At 36.8% G+C, this 21211-nt stretch overlaps 1 non-coding gene across 1 annotated transcript; it reads left to right on the top strand.

Annotated features, from left to right (window-relative positions):
* Nucleotides 1-8083: 8083 nt before the first annotated feature.
* On the top strand, nt 8084-8157 carry TRNAT-UGU (transfer RNA threonine (anticodon UGU)). Its single transcript has one exon. It is a non-coding gene; the product is annotated as a tRNA-Thr (tRNA).
* Nucleotides 8158-21211: the final 13054 nt, after the last annotated feature.

The following is a 21211-nucleotide window of genomic DNA, read 5'->3' as shown; positions in this document are numbered from 1 at the left end:
ACATATATTTGGGGCAAGCCCCCCACAAATGTCCTGAAAAATTCTCACATGTTCCTCCTGAGAAAGCCAGAATTTTAGGGCTTAGTCAGAGGCAAGTTACCAGTTTACACTTCCACTTCCAGTGTGTGTGTGTGTGTGTGTGTGTGTGTGTGTGTGTGTGTGTGGTGTTGGAGTCTTTGGATGAACCCTGGCCTCCCAGCAAGATTTATTGTCATGAATAGGTCTGAGTTTGGGAGCAGCAGGATAGAAGAGGGAGTTGCAGTTAAGGGCCAGGTGGCCTGCTCAACTTTATACCCACAGGTCCTCCATAGGGCCCCAGCCCAGACTTACCTGGATCATAGGATCTCTTCCTCCTCAGCTCTGGTGGTGAGAAGCTTGGGAAAGGGGAGAGTGAGGGGAAAAAGCAGGGTGGGATTTTGTAGCAGCGAGAGGAGAGTTGAAAGGGGGTACTTGAGTGGTGTTAGTGGTGCAATCAAATCCTGGGCATTTGGAGACCTCCATTCTGGGTTGACTGACTCTTTGGGAGATTTCAGAGAAAAGGATCTTCTGTCAGGTGCTAAAGGTATTGCTGTTAGGAATCCCCCTTCCTTGATGTGTCTGTGCATGTTCTGCAGTGAGTCTGTTGGGAACTTGGAGGATTGGATGGGGAAACTAGCCCAGTCTGTACCCTTCCTGGGCTCTCCTAAATAATAACTTGCAGAATATCTTTTCTGGTATTCACCAAGATAGCAAGAATACTGTGAAAGTTCTAAACACTGTACAATTAGAAATTATGATTAGGAAAGAAAACATTTATTTACTGGTTCAAAGAACATACTATGTGCTTTGTATTCTGATATATTTGTGTTAAATTGAATTTAAAATTTGTTATGATTGATACAATTATGGTTTTAGTTAATTAAACCTTGGACTCATTAAAAAATGTAAAAAAGGAAAAGAGCATGAGGCTGTTATGGACTGACTTTTAAGAGTGTGATTATGTTTATGATGTGCTTGATCTTACTATTTAAATGCAAACTGATTTCTGACTGAAATCTCTTTTGCATCTTTAGGAGGGCAAATTTTCCAAATTACTGTTTTCCTATCTGAAAAATCTCGCTTAGTTAACTTGAGGAACCAAAAGTGAACTCAGAGCGAGAGGAGCACAAAGAAATGCAGGGTGCAACAGTTTGGAAAAAGGTGTCTGGGGGTGAGGAGGCACAGGTGAACAGAAGCCGATTTTTAAACATGAGCCACGTTGAGTTTAGCCTTGATCCTGGAGGCATTGGGAAGTCATTAATGGGATGATAAAAAGAAAGTTACTTGAATTACATTTTTAGGAAGATTTTTCTGGCTACAACGTGGAAAATAACTTGGAGTCTTAGAGGCAAGGAGACCAAGAAGAATTTTATAATGAAATAGATGGATGATAATGGCGTGAATTGGGGAAATGGTAGTAGGGATGAAGGAAAATGGATATATTTGAAAGGTTCAATATTCTAAAGGTGCCAGTTTACAATTCTATTGAATATAACAATAGAGGTTTCATGCAGTCTAACAACTATCTAAAATTTGTATATAAGAGCAAAGGGTCAGACTTACTAAGGATTAAAAAAAAAATGGTTGAGAAAACTTGCTTATTCTCACCTTAAACATCAGAACTTATTATAAAGCAATTGTATTTAAAACAGGGTGGTATTAAGATAGTCATAGACAAATAAACCATTGGAGTAGAATAGGGATCCCAGAAACAATCCCATGAATATGTGGAAACTTGATATGACAGAAATATTCTTTCTTGCTCAGTGGAGAAAAGAAAAACTTGATTATTCATTTGGAAGAAAATGAAATTGGATCCGTGCATTTTAAATATATTAAAAACTTAAAATGTGAAAGGCAAAGCTATAAAACTTTCTTTGTAAGTTATTATCTAGTAAAGTTGAAGATGTGCATGCCCTACAGTCTTCAAATCCACTCTTAGTTATATGTCAAGCGTCTGAAGGAGTCATGTATCTGAATGTTTATAACATCAATGCTAATAAAAGCCCAAATGGAAAACAACCCAAATGTCCATTCACAGAAGAAAATATGGGGGAATCTGCTTTTGAACTTGAAAAAGGAAATAATTTCTTAAGGTGTAAAAATACAAACCATAAAAAAGCTGGCAATATTAAAATTATTAGTTCTGTTTATCTTAAGACACAATAAAATGTGAAATTATTAAACAAAACTGGGAGTGTATATCTGCAACACATATACTTGATGAAAGATTATTATCAAAACAAAGGATTATTGTCCAAAATATAAATAATTACTACAAATCAAAGAGAAAAAGGCAAGTAACCAAATAGAAAAATTAGCAAAATAAGCACTTCAAAGGAGAGAACCTGAATGGCCAACAGACATAAAGACACTCAAAATCATTTGTAATCATGGAAATGCATAAATTACATTTTATACTCACCAGATTGGCCCAAATTAAAGTATCAAGTGTTGGAAAGAAAGTGAATCAACTAAGGCTCCTACACTGTGGATTGTATTTACATTTTGGTACAATTACTTTGGAAAACAATTTGACATTATCTAGTAAAGCTGAAGATGTACATGCCCTACAATCTTACAAATCCACTCTTAGTTATATGTCAAGCATCTGGAGGAGCCATATATTTGAATGTTTATAACATTAATACTTATAAAGGTCCAAATGGGAAATGACCCAAATGTCCATTCATAGAATAAAATGTAATATGTTTATTCAGCAAGTAGAATACAGTAGTAAAAATGAGTCATCACTGATTTTTGGAGGTTAATAAAATGTTCTATATCTTGATTGTGCTGGTGTTTACATATATATGTATATGTCTATATATATATTTTTCAAAACATCAATTTATATAATTAAAATAGGTGCATTTATTGTATGTAAATTATACCTTAATAAAGTTGACTTTAAAAATGAGTGACCTACAGTTACACACATCAAAGTGGGTTAAATTTAAGAATATAATATTGAAAGAAAAAGCCAAGTTGCAGAAGAATACTCAAGTATTGTTCCACTTATATAAAAAACTTTATAAAAAGTTTTGAAAGTGTGAAAACCTAAACAGCATAAATTAGAGATACTGTGTGGTAAAAGCATAAAGAAAGAGAAAGCTCACAAACTATGAACACAGAATTTTGGACAGGGGTTACTTGTGTTGGGTGAGAAAAGGAAGGAGGCAGTTGTAAATTTGGTAGAGCCGCTCAGGGCATATTCTGTTTTGGGATAACATTGGTTTATATATATTCTGTTTCTTAATATGGGTGGTGGATACAAGGGTGTTCAACTTATTGGGTTATTTTTGAATGCCTTGTACATATGTTACAAATATTCTTTGATATCTTTTCAAAGTTTAAAATGTAATTAGTTGAATATAAATCTGACAAATACGATGCTGAAGACAGAATAAAAAGATTTAAAAAAAGAAAATTATGAAAGAACTGACATTATGAAGGAGAGACTGAGAAGTTCCAACATCTGTTTATATGAAGAGAACAGAGAGAATGGGCTAGAAGTAATCTTTGAAGAGAAAAAGCATAAGAATATTCTAGAATTGATAAAAGCCTGAACCCTCAAATTCAACCAACAAAACCAGCCCAAAGCAAGATAAATAAAACTAGATTTATACATAGATCCATCATAGTGAGAAAAAAGATATCAAAAGCAACTGGGGATAAAAGAAACAACAAATAAATAAAATTGACTTATGGCAGGTTTTTCAACAGCCACAACAGAAGACAGATGTTAAAAAATGTTTTCAAAGATCTGAGAGAAAATAACTATCAACCTAATATAGATCGACCCACTGATCACTGTGGTATACAAGAATGGTAGAGGAACAAAAATATTTTCAGAAATCTCATGAGAGACTTGATTACCTACAAACTTCCACCGAAAGAACTATTAAGGACATAATTAAGAAAGAAGCAAATTAAACCATGAATGAAAAACTGAGCGCAACAAGGAATGATAAGCAAAGAAAGTAATAAACATCTAGGAAGTCTAAATAAACATTTACTCTAAAATAATATTGGTAATAATGTATAATTATTGGGGGTAAAACACCGAGAACTTAAAATACTGGACAACAATAAGTGAGCTGGGCAGAGCAGGGTGATAAGAAATTTTTTAAAAACATAATTTAAACTATAAGGAACAAACCAAATTTTCTTTAACTTATATCCAATAAATGCAGCTTCCTAATGACAAGATATTTCATTGAAAGTCCTAATGGCAAGTACTATAAAAATCTTTGAATTTGATAGGAGAGCTTCTTGCTTATCTTAGCAAATAAACTAGCCAAAAATTGAAATTCATGATGACAATGTGCAGATTATACAGATTTTAACCTAATATGACTTTAACCCTATCTGGTAAATGCTTTTGTACCTATGTAGTATTTGGCGTATTAATATATTCCAATCTTTCTTCACAACGAAGAATAATGACTTTATGTTATCAAAAGTACTGAGGTAATCCTCGTCTCTTCTTTCCAAGATTACTTTATCATTACAATAACTCCTACTGATCTCACTGAATTTGCCCTTGCTCCCCTTCAGCCTATTCTCAACTCGGCAGCCAGACAGATCCTCTTAAAATATAAATTAAATTATGTCACTCCTCTGCTCAAAACCCTCCAGTGGCTTCCCATGTCATTCCAAGGAAAAACCAAAGACATTACCATAGCTTGGAAGGCCATATACTAACTATCCCTCCTGCTCCAATTTCCTATTCGCCTTCCCTGCTCTATTTTTCTCCATGAATTCATTTTGTAAATTTTTCTGCTTTCCTACTAGAATACAGTATCCATGAGAGGATGGATTTTTAATCTATTTTGTTTATTGCTGTATCCCCGTGTCCTAGAAAAATACCTAGAACATGGTAACGCTCAATAAATATTTGGTGAATAAATGGATAAACAGGTGTCAATTTGGGGACTCAGGAATGTATTAATATTTTTCCATTGTAGCACATGGTAATGTTAATTCCACTTATGATAATTTGCCTTATATTTTTCATGTGCAAACTGCCTTCATAAGTCAAGGTAAGATTGTATTATAAAAATAGTATTTCAAAAGAATAAGTAAAAATTTTCAGTGGGACAAGAGGCTAACTCTTTGGAACAAGTTAAGGTCTTCATTTCACTACTTTCATCAAAATAAATCCTGGATATATTATTGTTTAAATGTACTTTTAAAATATGAGGATAAATTTGGATGCATAGTTATATAAATAGCGGGAGGGATAAGACATCAAAAGTTGACTTCTAGGAAAATTACCATAAAGAAGCAAATTGCTGGATTTAACTCCAATGAAAATTTATAATTCTATATTGAAAAAAGCTATTAATAAATATAAAAATAAAATTAGTAACTTGGAAAACATTTTGAATACATAATACATAAATACATTTGGTCTATTATATTTATATAATATAAATTTGATAGTGATCTTCCAAATAAATAAGGAAAGTGTTGAACAGCCTAAAAGAAGAATAATGAATCAAGGATTCCAGTGGCTTAAAGTAACAGATATTTACTTCTCACTTACAGGTCCCTGTTTGGCTAGGCTCTGCTGGAATTGGCTGGGCTTTTGTTGTGTTATCTATATGTCTCCCCACTCCAGGCCAGCAGCTACCAGGTATGCTCTTCTCATGGTGTAATACAGGAGGCAAGTAGGCTAGAAAACTTTGCCATGACTTTTAAAGCCTCAGCTCAGAACCACACACTCTCCTTCCACCCGCATTCCATTGGTGAAATCAAGTCATATTGCTAAACCCAATGTCCGTGGATTGAGGAAGTATACTTCACCCAAATGGAATATACAGCAAGGAAATCGAGCAAAGGACAAATTGTGCGAAATAATAATATCTAACACAGATAAGGACAGATATACTCTTCTGGCAAATAAGTACGAAGAGCCAAGAAACATACGGAAAAAATTTCAATAAGGAAATGCCACCAGAAACAATGATTAAATGATATATTTTGCTAGTCAGATTAGCAAAGATTGAAAAATATATAAGTTGATTACAATGTACTTGGCAACAAAAAGCACTACTCAACTAAAAGTTGTTTAAACCATAAACGCATTTTTTTTTTTATGTTACAAGATAAAGTGATCTCATAAATCCACTGACCTGACCAGAGTTGATTGATCCATGTTGCACACCTGCTATAACCAGGCTGCTGACTGGCTTTTCAAGGATTTTTGGACATGAGAGGAAATAAAAGGATCAGGACACATCCTATCTGTCGGTTCAAGCCCAGACATAAAACTTGAAAGTTTCCCTTTCATGTAAAGATAGCTATTCTACAACAAGAGAGAATAAAGCTTATTTGCAGAAGGAAGCAGAAATGATAGAGGGTCCTTGAGACAGCATTAGAGTCACAGGTTTCAGCTGTTGCCAAGAACCAACGGTATTCTTGTCCTTTCCAAAACTCAATTGCTTGACTTTTCCTTGGATTCGATTAAAAGAAGTTAATAAATTCTCCTCTTTGCTTAAGCTAGTTTAAGTACGATTTCTGACACTTGCCACCAAAAAAATTAATCCAATTCTTTAATTTTGTAAAAACAGGTCATTGATTACTTTCTTTATAGTGGTTTCAGTGGAACAGTAGAAATGGGAACAAATTACAGTGAGTTGATTCTTTAAGACAAGGAAGCTGACAAGAAACTATTTATAGTGATACATACAAGAGTATGGCTCAGAAAGGAGAGAGAATGACAGGGGAAGAGGTTTCAAACAGAGGATGGGGATCACTGATGGAGCTAGACTTCAAGAAGGCAAGTCGGAATACAAAGTCACAAGTGGAAGGATCTACCCAGAAGAAGAAGGACGTTCCTTTGAAAAAGGAGGGATACTTGGAATCCACTGGGGATCGCTCTAGAGATTGAGTTATTTGCATGAAGTTGCTGGGAGAATTAATCCTACTTTTATGTCTTATAAAACGGCTGCTCCTCTTCCAAAATAGACCAGCCTGGTTCCTGTGAGCACGTCTACCTGTGTACCTTGCCTCCTTATAAGCAAAGGGGAGGACAGAGCAGGAAACAAATATTTCCTAATCTACTATTACTGAAAGTGAGGAATATAACTTCTTATTCATATGAAGGTACTTTCTCAGTAAGAGCAGTTTCTCTCATACTTCCCTCTACTCTGTCATTTTTGTTGCAACACCATTCTGTTAGAACTCAACAAAAATTTAAATATGTTAAATGAGTGCCCCTTTCCAGAAATCCTTGTCTTTCCCGCCAACTTCCTATCCAGATATTAGAGCTCAAACATCTGTGTGGAGATGAGGTTGAGACCAGGGACTGGATTGGAAAGGATCGTGAGCGCGCTATATGCTCTAGGACAATGCTTCTGAAAGTGGGGTCCCAATGGCATCAACATCACTTGGAAATTCATTAGAAATGTAAATTCTTGAGCTGCACACCAGGACCTACTGAATCAGAAACTGCGACATGTGTTTTAATAAGCCCTCCAGGTAATTCCGATGCACACTGAAGTTTGAGAACCACTGTTCTAGGGCCACGCTTCTTAACTATGATGTGCATATGAATCACCAGGAAATTGTTAAAATGCAGATTCTGATTCAGTTGATCTGAATGAGATTCGAGATTTTTCATTCTAACAAGCTCCTAAATGATTCCTTCCCCACAAACCATGCTTTGAGTAGCAAGACTCTGGAATCTAGAGGTAGGGAGGGCAGTGATGGATGGACAGAACCAGTGATGAAGACTTCTTGCTCAGGAGCTGAGGCAACTATCGGCCATATGCCAAGTTGTCAAGGTCTCAGATGAGGGTGTATCTGGGCGCACAGGGGACTGCTGTCCAGAACTTGGAGCAAACTTGAACCTTAGCTCCTGTGTTGCTTTGAGGATAGTGAGTACCACGCTGTTAAGCCGTCTGTCAGCCACTGAACTGCACACATTCAAACTGCCTGTATTCGAATCAAAAAGATCAAACAAAAGATCAAGAAAAGATCTTATTAGCGTTTCTCAAAATAAAAAGAAAAATGATAAATTAAGTAAAAGTTACCTTTTGAAGCAGCCACATTGTTCGGCTCCATGGCTTAGTTGGTTAAAGCGCCTGTCTTGTAAACAGGAGATCCTGGGTTCGAATCCCAGTGGGGCCTCTTTCCATGCGCTCAGTTTTACCGAGCGTTCCTTTAGCCCTGAGAAGTGATGAAGAAATTGTCCCGACTACAGTACCACAGCATCCTCTACCTCCTTCCCTCCCCTAGAAAAGGCAGAATTCTAAGAAATAAGCTTAAACCTCTGCAACTCTCTCGAGGGCCATCTTCTGGGAAGATTAACCTGCCTCGATCTCCTTTGTGGCAAGGTTGGGCGGGGAGGAGGTCAGGCAGGTATCGAGCACCTGGCCCTGCGGCGCTCCTCTGCGAGTTCCCCTGCCCAGGGCGGGGGAATGGAGCTTGGCAGAACTTTGCCAAATTATAAACCTGTGGTTGCTGCTGCAGCCAGGGATGGAATCGTTGCTTCGAACTGCGGCCCATGCTTAAGAACAAGTAAGGACTATTACTATTTTTGAGGTTTTTCTGGAACTAAAATTTATGACTCAAGCAGAGATTCAATAAACTCACGAGCCAATGATTGATTATTACAAGCAGACTGTTTTGGAGAGAATCCTAGCACGTCTGCGTCGATGAGAGAGTGCAGTCTACATCCTGCCTAGGGCGTACTGACGCTTTTCCTCTCCCATCCGGGTCCTCGAAGACGTCCATACACGCGATGTTGTGGTTTGGTTGTCTGGCACAAGCGCAGTTCTCCGCCGTGTTTATTGAATGAATAAATGGATGCTTGAATGAATGAATGATTCAGATTAGGGTCGTATCTCCACGTTTCCTGTAGGATCCGAAGGAAGTCTCTCTCCGTCTCCTTCCCCCTAGCCCTCCCCCATCTCTCCCCCTCCACCTTCCCTTTTCTTCCTCCTTCACAACCGCCACCCCCCCACCCCGACCCGGGGGTTTAGTCTCTGCTTCGATCATACTTAATTATTGACTGAGAAGTTGGAGACTCCTGGGAGAGAACGGCGCCGAGTCCAGGGGCGCAGAGTGAAGGTAAAGTGAAAAGTATACGAAATTCAACAAGCGGTCGAAAACTCCACCCTCAGAAACTGGCTGAGACTCGGAAAGCTGAGCTCCACACTTCCTCCGCGACGGCGAGCTAACTCCTGCCGCCATCCTCTCCGCCTTCCGCTGGTTACCCCGCTACCCAGAGGGGGAGAAAGTGCACGGTTGTCAGCAGAGTTGCTCCTCCTTTAGATAATGGGAGTTTCCCTTTAAATAATAATAATTTATTTTAAAATAGTAAAAACAATATTGTAACAACAAAGTATATTTCTTTATTTCTCAATATAACTCAATGAAAAACAGCAATTCAGAATAATTACTACAGTATAATTTCATTTCTGTATATTTAGAAACACCAAACTATCTATTATTTGTGGATTTGCATGTATTTAGTAAAGCGGAAAATATGAACAAAAAGCATACAAACAATTACGGGGTACTGGCTACTTCTGCAGAATGGGATAGGGGCTATGTCTTAATGTCCCATTTCTTAAAGAACATTTAAATAAAATATAGTACTGTGAGTCTTTTCCACTGCAATATAAACAGTTAAGAATTCCTAACATAACTTTTCCCATGGAAACTCCAAGGCTTTTTTTCCTTTGATTTTTCTACCAGAAGACTCAGTTTCTGGCCTGTAACCAGGCAACTATAGTCAAGTATGAGAAAATCAGAAACCAGTTGATGATAGACTCAGTGAGTGTCGTTAATTTATTTTCGCAGATAACAATATTCAAATGGAGGAAAATAGAACCCTCTAGTGGGAAACATAAACAAATGGGATTATCCATAACCAGTCCACAAGGTCTCAGTTGATCCATTTGAAAGGAAGGACGTATTATGGACAATATGAATTTCCAATGTATTGCAATCCATCCTCAGGCACCTACCGTACTGATGTCAACTGACAAAAGTATTTTAAACCTAAAGATAAAATCTTATTAGAAATCAATTTGTTGGCAGTTGCTGTGTGAGCCCATGTACATGTATAACTTCAACTGATCTGAAAATGGGATGTACATGAATAAAATATACTCCTACTGAACCTCAAATTGGGTATGATCACTGAAAAAAATTATTAATTATTAAAAATATATTAATATATTAAAAATTATTAATGGTACTTTCCCTCTTTGTAAGTTGATAATATTCTGTATGCTCTGAGCACAATAAACAACAGCCAATATAATATAGTTGACTTAAGAGAATATGGAGCATTCCAATTTTTCTAGCATCACTCATTGTTTTTGAACGCCATGTTGTGGATTAGAAGAAAAGAGAGCCATAATTTGGTGTTACCAACTGGCTGTCTAGGTAGCATCCGAGGTGGTATGCTGTAAAAGTCCTCCCACTGGTCACTGAAGTTTTGGTCTGATCTTGGAAAAAGCAGCCTGAGAAAAAGATGTCAGATAAGAGAACAAGTGCCTAAGAACAAAAATTATGTTAGCCTTATCTGTGTCATTAATGAGAGTATCCATACTGTTATGTTAAAAAATAACAGAAAATAACACAACAAATCTCAGGATTTTTAGCTTCTCTGAATATGAGGAACCCCATATTATTCTATTTGTTTACAACATCTATGGTTATAAAATGCACAAAGCAGCATAAAAACGTGGAGGTGACTGTCCCTTTAAGAGTCCACAGTCAGATCAGATGAAACCAAAATCTTGCCTTGTAGAAGAGCAGAAAGCAATACTCAACTGCCACTTTGAGTCACCAACCCTCTCTCTTTCTTATACACAAGTTTCTTTTATAAAATGTTGGTGATATACCTTGATTTGTATGCATTTTATTATATATACATATGAAATAATATTAAATAATAGATAATAACATTATATAAGCTTTAAACTTTACCTTTAAAATATAATTAATCTTGTCAAGCATATTATAAGACTTTTTTTACTACATACCTTGATTTTACCATCAATTTGAATGATATGAAGAACAAATGATTTACATATAGACACAAATACATCAGAAAAAAATGTGGTGGAGAAGTACTCTTTTTAAATTGACAGGGGTTTTTTTTGGAAAAAGGAGAAAAAGATCCTTATTCATAGATGACATGGTATTTACAGAAAATCCAAAATAATCTACAGATAAAGTAGAATTACTAAATGAATTGAGAACAGCTGCTGGATTTACGGCCATTATACAAAAATGAATCATATTTCCTCATAAGGCAATAAACAGAAAATGAAATTTTAAAAACATTATTTTCAGTAGTATTTTTTAAAAACTAGGGATAAATCTAACAAAAAATGTACAAAACCTCTCCACAGAAAACTCCAAAACGTTACTGAGAAAACCATTTGGCAATATCTGCTAAAGCCGAACATCCACATACCCTGGAATCTAGACTTTTATTTTTCTTGAGTTCCTAATAGTTTACATCATTGTGAAATTTCATTTACACATTATTTCTTGTCTGTCACCATATAAGTGCCCCCTTTCACCTCCTCTGCCCACCCCTCACCCCCCTTCCCCTGGTAACCACTGAACTGTTTTCTCTGTCCGTGTGTTTGTTTATATTCCACATGAGTGAAATCATATGGTGTTTGTCTTTCTCAGTCTGGCTTGTTTTGCTTAGCATAATATCCTCCAGGTCCATCCATGTTGTTGCCAATGGGGTGATTTTATCTTTTTTATGGCTGAGTAGTATTCCATTGTGTATATATATATATATATATATATATATACCGCATCTTCTTTATCCAATCATTGGTCGATGGGCATTTGGGTTGCTTCCATGTTTTGGCTATTGTGAACAGTGCTGCAATGAACATAGGGGTACATATGTCACTTTGGATTGTTGATTTCAAGTTGTTTTGGTAGATACCCAGTAGTGGGATAGCTGGGTTATATGGTATTTCTATTTTTCTTTTTTGAGGAATCTCCATACTGTTTTCCATAGTGGCTGCACCAGTTTGCATTCCCACTAGCAGTGTGTGAGGGTTCCATTTTCTCCACACCCTATCCAACATTTGTTATTTTTAGTCTTAGTGATTATAGCCATTTTAACAGATGTAAGGTGTAGTTTTGATTTGCATTTCCCTGATGATTAGCGATGTTGAACATCTTTTTATGTGCTTATTGGCCATCTGCATATCTTCTTTGGAAAAATATCTGTTCATGTTCTCTGCCCATTTTTTTGATCAGGCTGTTTGTTCTTTTTTGTTGTTCAGTTGTGTGAGTTCCTTGTATGTTATGGAGATTAACCCCTTGTTGGATATATGATTTGCAAATATTTTCTCCCAATTGCTGGGTTGTCTTTGGGTTTTGATCCTAGTTTCTTTTGCCTTGCAGAATCTCTTTAGTCTGATGAAGTCCTACTTGTTTATTTTTTCTTTTGTTTCCCTCATCTGAGAAGACATAGTATTCTAAAAGATCCTTTTAAGTTGGATGTCAAAGAGTGTACTACCTGTATTATCTTCCAGGAGTTTTATGGTTTCAGGACTTATCCTCAAGTCTTCGATCCACTTTGAGTTTATTTTTGTATATGGCGTGAGATAACGCTCTACTTCCATTCTTTTGCAAGTGGTTGTCCAGATTTTCCAACACCATTTATTGAAGGGACTATGTTTTCTCCATTGTATATCCTTGATGCCATTGTCGAAGATTAGCTGTCTGTAGATGTGTAGTTTGATTTCTGGGCTTTCAGTTCTGTTCCAGTGATCTGTATGCCTGTTTTTGTACCAGTACCGTGCTGTTTTGATTACTATGGCTTTGTAGCACATTTTGAAGTCAGGGATTGTGATGCCTTCAGCTTTGTTCTTTTTTCTCAGGATTGCTTTAGCAATTCAGGGTCTTTGTTTGCCCCATATGAATTTTAGGATTCTTTGTGCTATTTCTGTGAAGAATGTCATTGGGATTCTGATTGGGATTGTATTGAATCTGTAGATTGCTTTGGGTAGTATGGACATTTTAACTATGTTTATTCTTCCAATCCATGTACATGGAATCTCTTTCCATCTCTCTATGTCATCATCTATTACTTTCAATAATGTCTTATAGTTTTCATTGTATAAGTCTTTCACTCCTTGGTTAACTTTAAACCTAGGTATTTTATTCTTTTTATTGCAATTGTAAATGGAATTGTATTCTTGAGTTCTCTTTCTGTAAGTTCATTATTAGAGTATACAAATGCAACTGATCTTTTAAGTTGATTTTGTACCCTGCAACTTTAATGTATTTTTTAATTATTTCTAATGGTTTTCCAATGGATTCTTTAGGATTTTCTATATATAAGATCATGTCGTCTGCAAACAGCAGGAGTTTCACTTCTTCACTCCCTACTTGGATACCTTTTATTCCTTTCTCTTGCCTAACTGCTCTGGCCAAAACCTCCAATATTATATTGAATATGAGTGGTGATAGTGGGCATCCTTTTCTTGTTCCTCTTGGCTGTGGGTTTGTCATATATGGCCTTTATTATGTTCTTTCTATCCTCAATTTCTTAAGAGTTCTTTTTTTTTTTTTAAGATTGGCACCTGAGCTCACATCTGTTGCCAATCTTCTAAAAAGAAGATTTTTCTTCTTCTTCTTCTCCTCAAAGTCCCCCAGTACATAGTTGTATATTCTAGTTATAGGTCCTTCTGGTTGTGCTATGTGGGAGCATGGCCTGATGAGCAGTACCATGTCCACACCCAGGATTCGAGCCAGTGAAACCCTGGGCTGCCAAAGCAGAGCACATGAACTTAACCACTCTGCCATGGGGCCAGCTCCAAGAATTCTTATCATAAATGGCTGTTGGATCTTGTCAAATGCTTTCTCTGTGTCTGTTGAGACGATCATGTGGTTTTTATTCCTCATTTTGTTAATGTGGGGTATCGCATTGATTGATTTGTGGATGGTGAACCATCCCTGTGTCCCTGGTATAAATCCCGCTTGATCATGATGTATGATCTTTTTGATGTATTGCTGGATTTGGGTTGCCAAAGTTTGGTTGAGGATTTTTGCATCTATGTTCATCAGCAATATTGGCCTGTAGTTTTCCCTTTTTTGTGTTGTCCTTGTCTGGCTTTGGTATCAGAGTGATGTTGGCCTTGTAGAATGTGTTAGGAAGCATTCCATCTTCCCTAATTTTTTGGAATAGCTTGAGAAGGATAGGTATTAAATCCTCCCTGAAAAGTTTGGTAGAATTCTCCAGGGAAGCAGTCTGGTCCTGGGCTTTTATTTTTTGGGGTGCTTTTGATTACTCTTTTAATCTCTTTACTTGTGATTAGTCTATTAAGATTATATATTTCTTCTTGATTCAGCTTTGGGAGGTTGTAAGCATCTAAGAATTTATCCATTTCCTCTAGATTGTCCATGTTGTTGGCATACAGCTTTTTGTAGTATTTTCTTATAATCTTTTGTATTTCTGTGGTATCCATTGTTATTTCTCCTCTTTCATTTCTAATTTTATTTATATGAGCTGTCTCTCTTCTTTTCATTGTAAGTCTGGCTAGGGGGTTGTCAATTGTTTATCTTCTCAAAGAACCAGTTCTTTGTTTCATTGATCCTTTCTACTGCCTTTTTAATTTCAATTGCATTTATTTCTGTTCTGATTTTTATTATTTCTATCCTTCTGCTGACTTTGGGCTTTGTTTGTTCTTCTTTTTCTAATTTCGTTAGGTGTAGTTTGAGATCACTATTTGGGATTTTTCTTTTTTGTTAAGGTGAGCCTTTATTGCAATGAATTTCCCTCTTAGTACTGCTTTTACTGCATCCCATATGAGTTGGTATGGTACATTTTCATTTTCATTTGTTTCCAGATGTTTTTTGACTACTCCTTCAATTTCTTCAATGATCCATTGGTTGTTCAATAGCATGTTGTTTGGTCTCCACATCTTTGTCCCTTTCTCAGCTTTTTTCTTGTAATTAATTTCTAGCTTCATAGCATTGTGATAGGAAATGATGCTTGTTATTATTTCAATCTTCTTAAATTTGTTGAGGCTTGCCTTGTTTCCCAACAAACGGTCTATCCTTGAGAATGTTCCATGTGCACTTGAGAAGAATGTGTATTCTGCTGTTTTTGGGTGGCATGTTCTATATATGTCTATTAAGTCCAACTGGTCTAGCTTTTCATTTAATTCCACTGTTTTCTTGTTGATTTCCTGTCTGGATGATCTATCCAATAATGTGAGTAGAATGTTGAGGTCCCCTACTATTATTATGTTATCATTAATATCTCCTTTTAGGTTTGTTAATAGTTACTTTATGTACTTTGGTGCTCCTGTGTTGGGTGCGTAGATATTTATAAGTGTTATGTCTTCTTGGTGGAGTGTCCTTTTGATCATTATATACTGCCCCTCTTTGTCTATCTTTACTTGTCTTATCTTGAAGTCTACATTGTCTGATATAAGTATTGCGACACCTGCTTTCTTTTGTTTGTCGTTAGATTGGAGTGTCATCTTCCCTCCCTTCACTCTGAGCCTGTGTTTGTCATTGGAGGTAAGATGTGTTTCCTGGAGGCAGAATATTGTTGGGTCTTGTTCTTTAATCCATCTCATCATTCTGTGTCTTTTTATTGGAGAATTCAATCCATTTAACGTTTAGGGTGATTATCAACATATGAGGGCTTAATACTGCCATTTTATCAGTCATCTTTTGCTTCTCCTTCATTTCCTTTATTTCTCCTCCCATGTGTTTCAGTCTACCAATTGAGTTATGTAGTTTTTTTATGTTGGATTTCTTTGTTTTCTCCTTATTTATTATTTGTGTCTTTGTTCTGCTGTTTTGTTTAGTCGTTACCATGAGGTTTGTTTGCAAAATCTCATAGATAATGTAGTCCATTTTCTGACGGCCTCTTATTTCCTTAGACTAAACCAATTCGGTCTCCTTCCTCTTCCCCTCCTATGTTGTTTTTGTCACATCTTATTCCATCTCATGTTGTGAGTTTGTGGTTAAAATGACAAGATTATCTTTGTTTTTGATGTTTTCCTTCCCTTTATCTTTAATTTTATACTTGAGCATTTGCTAATCTGTTCTGATGTATAGCCACAATTTTCTGATTTTGTCTACCTATTTATCTCCTTACTCCATACTTTGTAACCCCTTTCTCCCCCCCTTTTTTTTTTCAAGTATGAGAGTCTTCTTGAGGATTTCTGGGGGGGGGGGGCGGTCTTGTGGCTACAAACTCCCTTAGCTTTTGTTTATCTGGGAAAGTTTTTATTTCTCCATCATATCTGAAGGATATTTTCACTGGATAGAGTATTCTTGGCTGAAAGCTTTTGTCCTTCAAAGATTTGAATATGTCATTCCAGTCTCTCCTAGCCTGTAAGGTTTCTGCAGAGAAATCCACTGAAAGCCTGATAGGGGTTCCTTTGTAGGTTATTTTCTTTTTCCTGCTGCTTTTGGTATTTTTCTTTGTCATTCACTTTTGCCAGTTTCACTACTACATGCCTCGCAGTAGGTCTTTTTACATGGAGATATTTAGGAGATCTGATAGCTTATTTCACATGAATTTCCATCTCCTTCCCCAGGTTTGGGAAGTCGTCTGCTGTTATTTCTTTGAACAAGCTCTCTGCTCCATTCTCCTTCTCTTCTCCTTCTTGAATAATTATAATTCTTATGTTGCATTTCCTAATTGAGTTGGATATTTCTCAGAGACTTTCTTCATTCCTTTTTAGTCTTAGTTCTCTCTCCTCCTCTCTCTGGAGCACTTCAATATGTCTATCCTCGATTATGCTGATTTGCTCCTCTATAATGTCCACTTAAGCATTCAGGGAATCCATATTTTGTTTTATCTCATCCATTATGTCTTTCATCTTCAATATTTCTGATTGGTTCTTCTTTTTTTTTTTTTTAAAGATTTTATTTTTTTCCTTTTTCTCCCCAAAGCCCCCCTGTACATAGTTGTATATTCTTCATTGTGGGTCCACCTAGTTGTGGCATGTGGGATGCCGCCTCAGTGTGGTTTGATGAGCAGTGCCATGTCCGCGCCCAGGATTCGAACCAACGAAACACTGGGCCGCCTGCAGCAGAGCGCGTGAACTTAACCACTCGGCCATGGGGCCAGCCCCCTGATTGGTTCTTCTTTACAGTTTCAATCTCTTTTGTGAAGTAGCTCCTGAACTCGTTGAATTGTAACTCTATATTCTCTTTTAACTCGTTGAGTTTTTTGATGATAGCTATTTTGAATTCTCTGTCATTTAGATTACATATTTCTGTGTCTTCATGACTGATTTCTGGGTACTTGTCATTTTCTCTCTTGTCTTGAGATTTAAAATAATTTTTGATACTGCTGGAGAGCGTGGCTCTGTTCTTCTGCATCCTGGTATTATTGATCACCCTTACTACCTATTGCCAATGGGTGGGAGTCAAGATCGGTGTATTCTGTGCCCTCTATGTTCCACTGGGATCCCAAGCACTGGAGCTAGCACTGGGTGGGTGGAGGGGAGGGATGCTCTTTTCTGCATGCCCTGTTCGCCTTACACTGCCTTCGCTATCTGCTCTTTTGAGGTGTTGGCTGGATGAAGTCACCCTCATGATAGCTTTCACCTCAGTACAGGGCTTTCCCCTAGGCTGCGAGGGACCTCAGGGATCTTTGATGTTCCCACAAATGGGTGCTTCCTTCCCCATTCCTTCCCTCTTGGAGGCTACACACAGTCCAGGATCGCAGTCTTTCAGGGAGGGAGTGAAGTTTTCTCTTACCCCATTCTACCTCCTCCAAGTGTGGCTCCAGCATCTCCACCTTCTGATGTATAGCTGCGTGGGTCTCTCAGACTTCTTTTGTGTTGCATGGATGTCCTCTGTTGGAGCATGAATGTCTTTTTCATTGTATTGTGGAGGGGAGAGATCACCAGGAGAGCTCACTCTGCTATGATGCTGATGTCACTCTCCTTATCAAGAAAAATTTTTTAGAGCAGTTTTAGGTTCACAGAAAAATTGAAGGGAAGGTACACAGATTCCCCATATGTCCCTTACCTCCACCTATGCATAGCCTCCCCAATTATCAATATCCCCCACCAGAATGATACATTTGTTTCAATTGATGAACCTACATTGCCACATTATTACTCAAAGTCAATAGTTTATATTATAAATTCACTCCTGATGGTGTACATTCTATAGGTTTGGACAAAATGTATGACATCTATCCATCATTATGTATCATACAGAGTATTTTCACTGCCCTAAAAATCCTTGGTGCTTTAGCTATTCATCTCTCCACTCTACTCTGAAAGCCTGGCAATCGCTGGACTCTTTACTGTCTCCATAGTTTTGCCTTTTCCAGGACATCATATAGTTGGAATCATACAGTATGTAGCCTTTTCAGGTTGGCTGCTTTCACTTAGTAGTATGCACTTAAATTTCCTCAATGTTTTTTCATGGCTTGATAGTTCATTTCTTTTTAGTACTGAATAATATTCCATTGTCTGGATGTACCACAGTTTATTTATCTGTTCACCTACTGAAGGACATCTTGGTTGCTTCCAGGTTTTAGTTATTCTGAATAAAGCTGCTATCCACATCCACATGCAGTTTTTTATGTGGACATAAATTTTCAACTCTTTTGGGTAAATACCAAAGAGTGTGATTACTGTTTGTGGTTTGTGTGGTAAGAGTATGTTTAGTTTTATGAGAAACTAACAAACGTCTTCTAAAGTGACTGTACCACTTTGTATTCTAACCAGCCATGTATGAGAGTTCCTGTTGCTCTACAGCAAATCTTCCCTGTCCAAAATTAATACAGCCACTCCAACTTTCTTTTGATTAGTGTTAGCATGGTATATTTTCTCATATTTAAAGTGGGTTTCTTGTAGACAACATATAATTAAGTCCTGTTTTTTGATCCACTCTGACAATCTTTGTCATTTAATTGATGCATTTACCCCATTGACATTCAAATTGACTATTGATATAGTTGGATTAATGTCTACCATTTCATTACCGTTTTCTGTTGTTGTCCTTGTTCTGTGTTCCTAGTTTTGTCTTCTACTCTTTTCCTGCCTTTTGTGGTTTTAGTTGAGCATTTTATATGATTGCATTTTCTCTCCTTTCTGAGCATATTGCTTATACTTTTTTTTAACCTTTTTTAGTGGTTGCCCCAGAGTTTGCAGTATATGTTTATGGCTAATCCAAGTCCATTTCCAAATAATACAATACTACTGCGTGGGTAATGTGGGTACCTTATAATAACAAAATAACCCTAATTTCTTCCTCATGTCCCTTGTATCATTGCTGTCATTCATTTCACTTATAAATAAACATACTTGAGCATATATATACATAAGATATATAATAAGCATACATGATCAAATACATTGTTGCTATTATTATTTTGAGCAAACTATTTTCTGTTAGATTAATTATGAATAAGAAAAGCAAAAGTTTTTATTTCACCTTCACTTATTCCTTCTTGGATGCTCTTCCTTTTTTTTTTTTTTTTTAATGTAGATCCAAGTTTCTGACCTATGTTATTTTCTCTCCCTCTAAAAAACTTCTTTTAACCATTCTTGCTACCTGCCACACATTAGCTTAAATTTTGTTTGTCTGAGAAAGTCTTTATTTCTCTTTCACTTTTGAAGGTTAATTTTGTAGGGTACGGAATTCTGGATTGGTGGAGTTTTTTTCTCAACACTTTGAGTATTTGACTCCACTCTGTCCTTGTTTGTTTCATTTCTGAGGAGAAATTGGATGTAATTCTTATCTTTGTTCCTTCATAGGTAAGATGTTCTTTTCCTGTGGCTTCTTCCAGGATTTTTTCTTTATCATGTTTTTTCTTTTTCTTTCCATAGTTTTAAGTAGATATGCCTAGGTGTAGTTTTTTTGTTGTTGTTGTTTTTTGTTTTGGCATTTTTCCTGGTTGGTGTTCTCTAAGCTTCCTTGGTCTGTGGTTTGGTGAGTGATGTTAATTTGGGGAAATTCTCAGTCATTATTCTTTCAAATATTTCTTCTATTCTTTTCCATCTTTCTTCCTTTCTTGTATTCCCATTCTGTGTATGTTACACCTTTTGTAGTTGTCCCTCAGTGCTTGGATATTCATGGTCTGTTTTTCCAGTCGTTGTTCTGTTTGTTTTTCGGTTTTTGAGAATCTGTTGATATATCTTCCACATCAGAGATTCTTTCCTTAGCCATGTCCAGTCTACTAATAAGCCCATGAAAGGCATTCTTCCTTTCTGTTTCAGTGTTTTTGATCTCTAGCATTTCTTTTTGTTTCTTTCTTAGGATTTACATCTCTCTGCTAACACTGACCATCTGTTCTTGCATTCTGTCTACATTATCCATTTGAGCACTTAGTATATTAATCATAGTTTTTTAAATTCCCAGTGTGATAATTTCAACAACACTGGCTAGTCTGGTTTTGATGCCTTCTGTGTCTCTTCAACTTGTGTTTTCTGAATTTGGTATGCCTTGTAATTTTTTTCTTGATAGCTGGCCATGATGTACCAGGTAAAAGGAAATGATGTAAATAGAACATTAGTAATGTGATGGTAAGGTATGGGGGAGGGGAAGCATTCTATAGTCCTATGATTAGGTCTTGGTCTTTTTGTGAGCCTATGCCTTTGGACTGTGAATTTCACAAGTGTGTCTCAGTTTTTTTCTCCCCTCTTCTGTGGGACAGGATGTCTAGTGATGGACAGGATGTAGAACCAGAAACCTCATACAGGGTTGAGGGAAAACAAAAAAGGATATTCTCATGCTCAGGTTTAGTAACAACAGGGAACTGTCTGGGAGGACCATAGGAAGGAGTGCTGCCTGGTGAGGGCCGCTTGACAAGACATGTAACATTATATAGAGGAACACAGCCAATCATCATGATCCGACTTGCTTATGCCTCTCTTTGGCATAGCCCAGCAGGAAAGCAGAGGGCAAGAATGCAGCCCTAAGACTCAACCTCCATGGGACAGAGCAAGGGGAGAAGGATAGAAAGAGCTATCCTTTTGATTTGTTTTCTAATTATTTATTTAATATTAATTTAAGCTTTTTAAATAACTTTAAGCTTCTGGTGTTATTCATCTTACACCCTCCTGAAGATCTAGTTTAGAACATGACATAGAGCTCAAAAATTTCTATCATAGATTCCCAGGCTAAAACATATGTTAAAGAAAGGCCAATTAATCAAACTCTTCCATATGGTGCTTGAGTCTCTTTAGTTTGTCTCCCT

The sequence above is a fragment of the Equus caballus genome, chromosome 20, assembly GCF_041296265.1.
Source record: "Equus caballus isolate H_3958 breed thoroughbred chromosome 20, TB-T2T, whole genome shotgun sequence".
Taxonomy (NCBI): Eukaryota; Metazoa; Chordata; class Mammalia; order Perissodactyla; family Equidae; genus Equus; species Equus caballus.
This window is presented reverse-complemented; position numbering and strand designations above follow the sequence as displayed.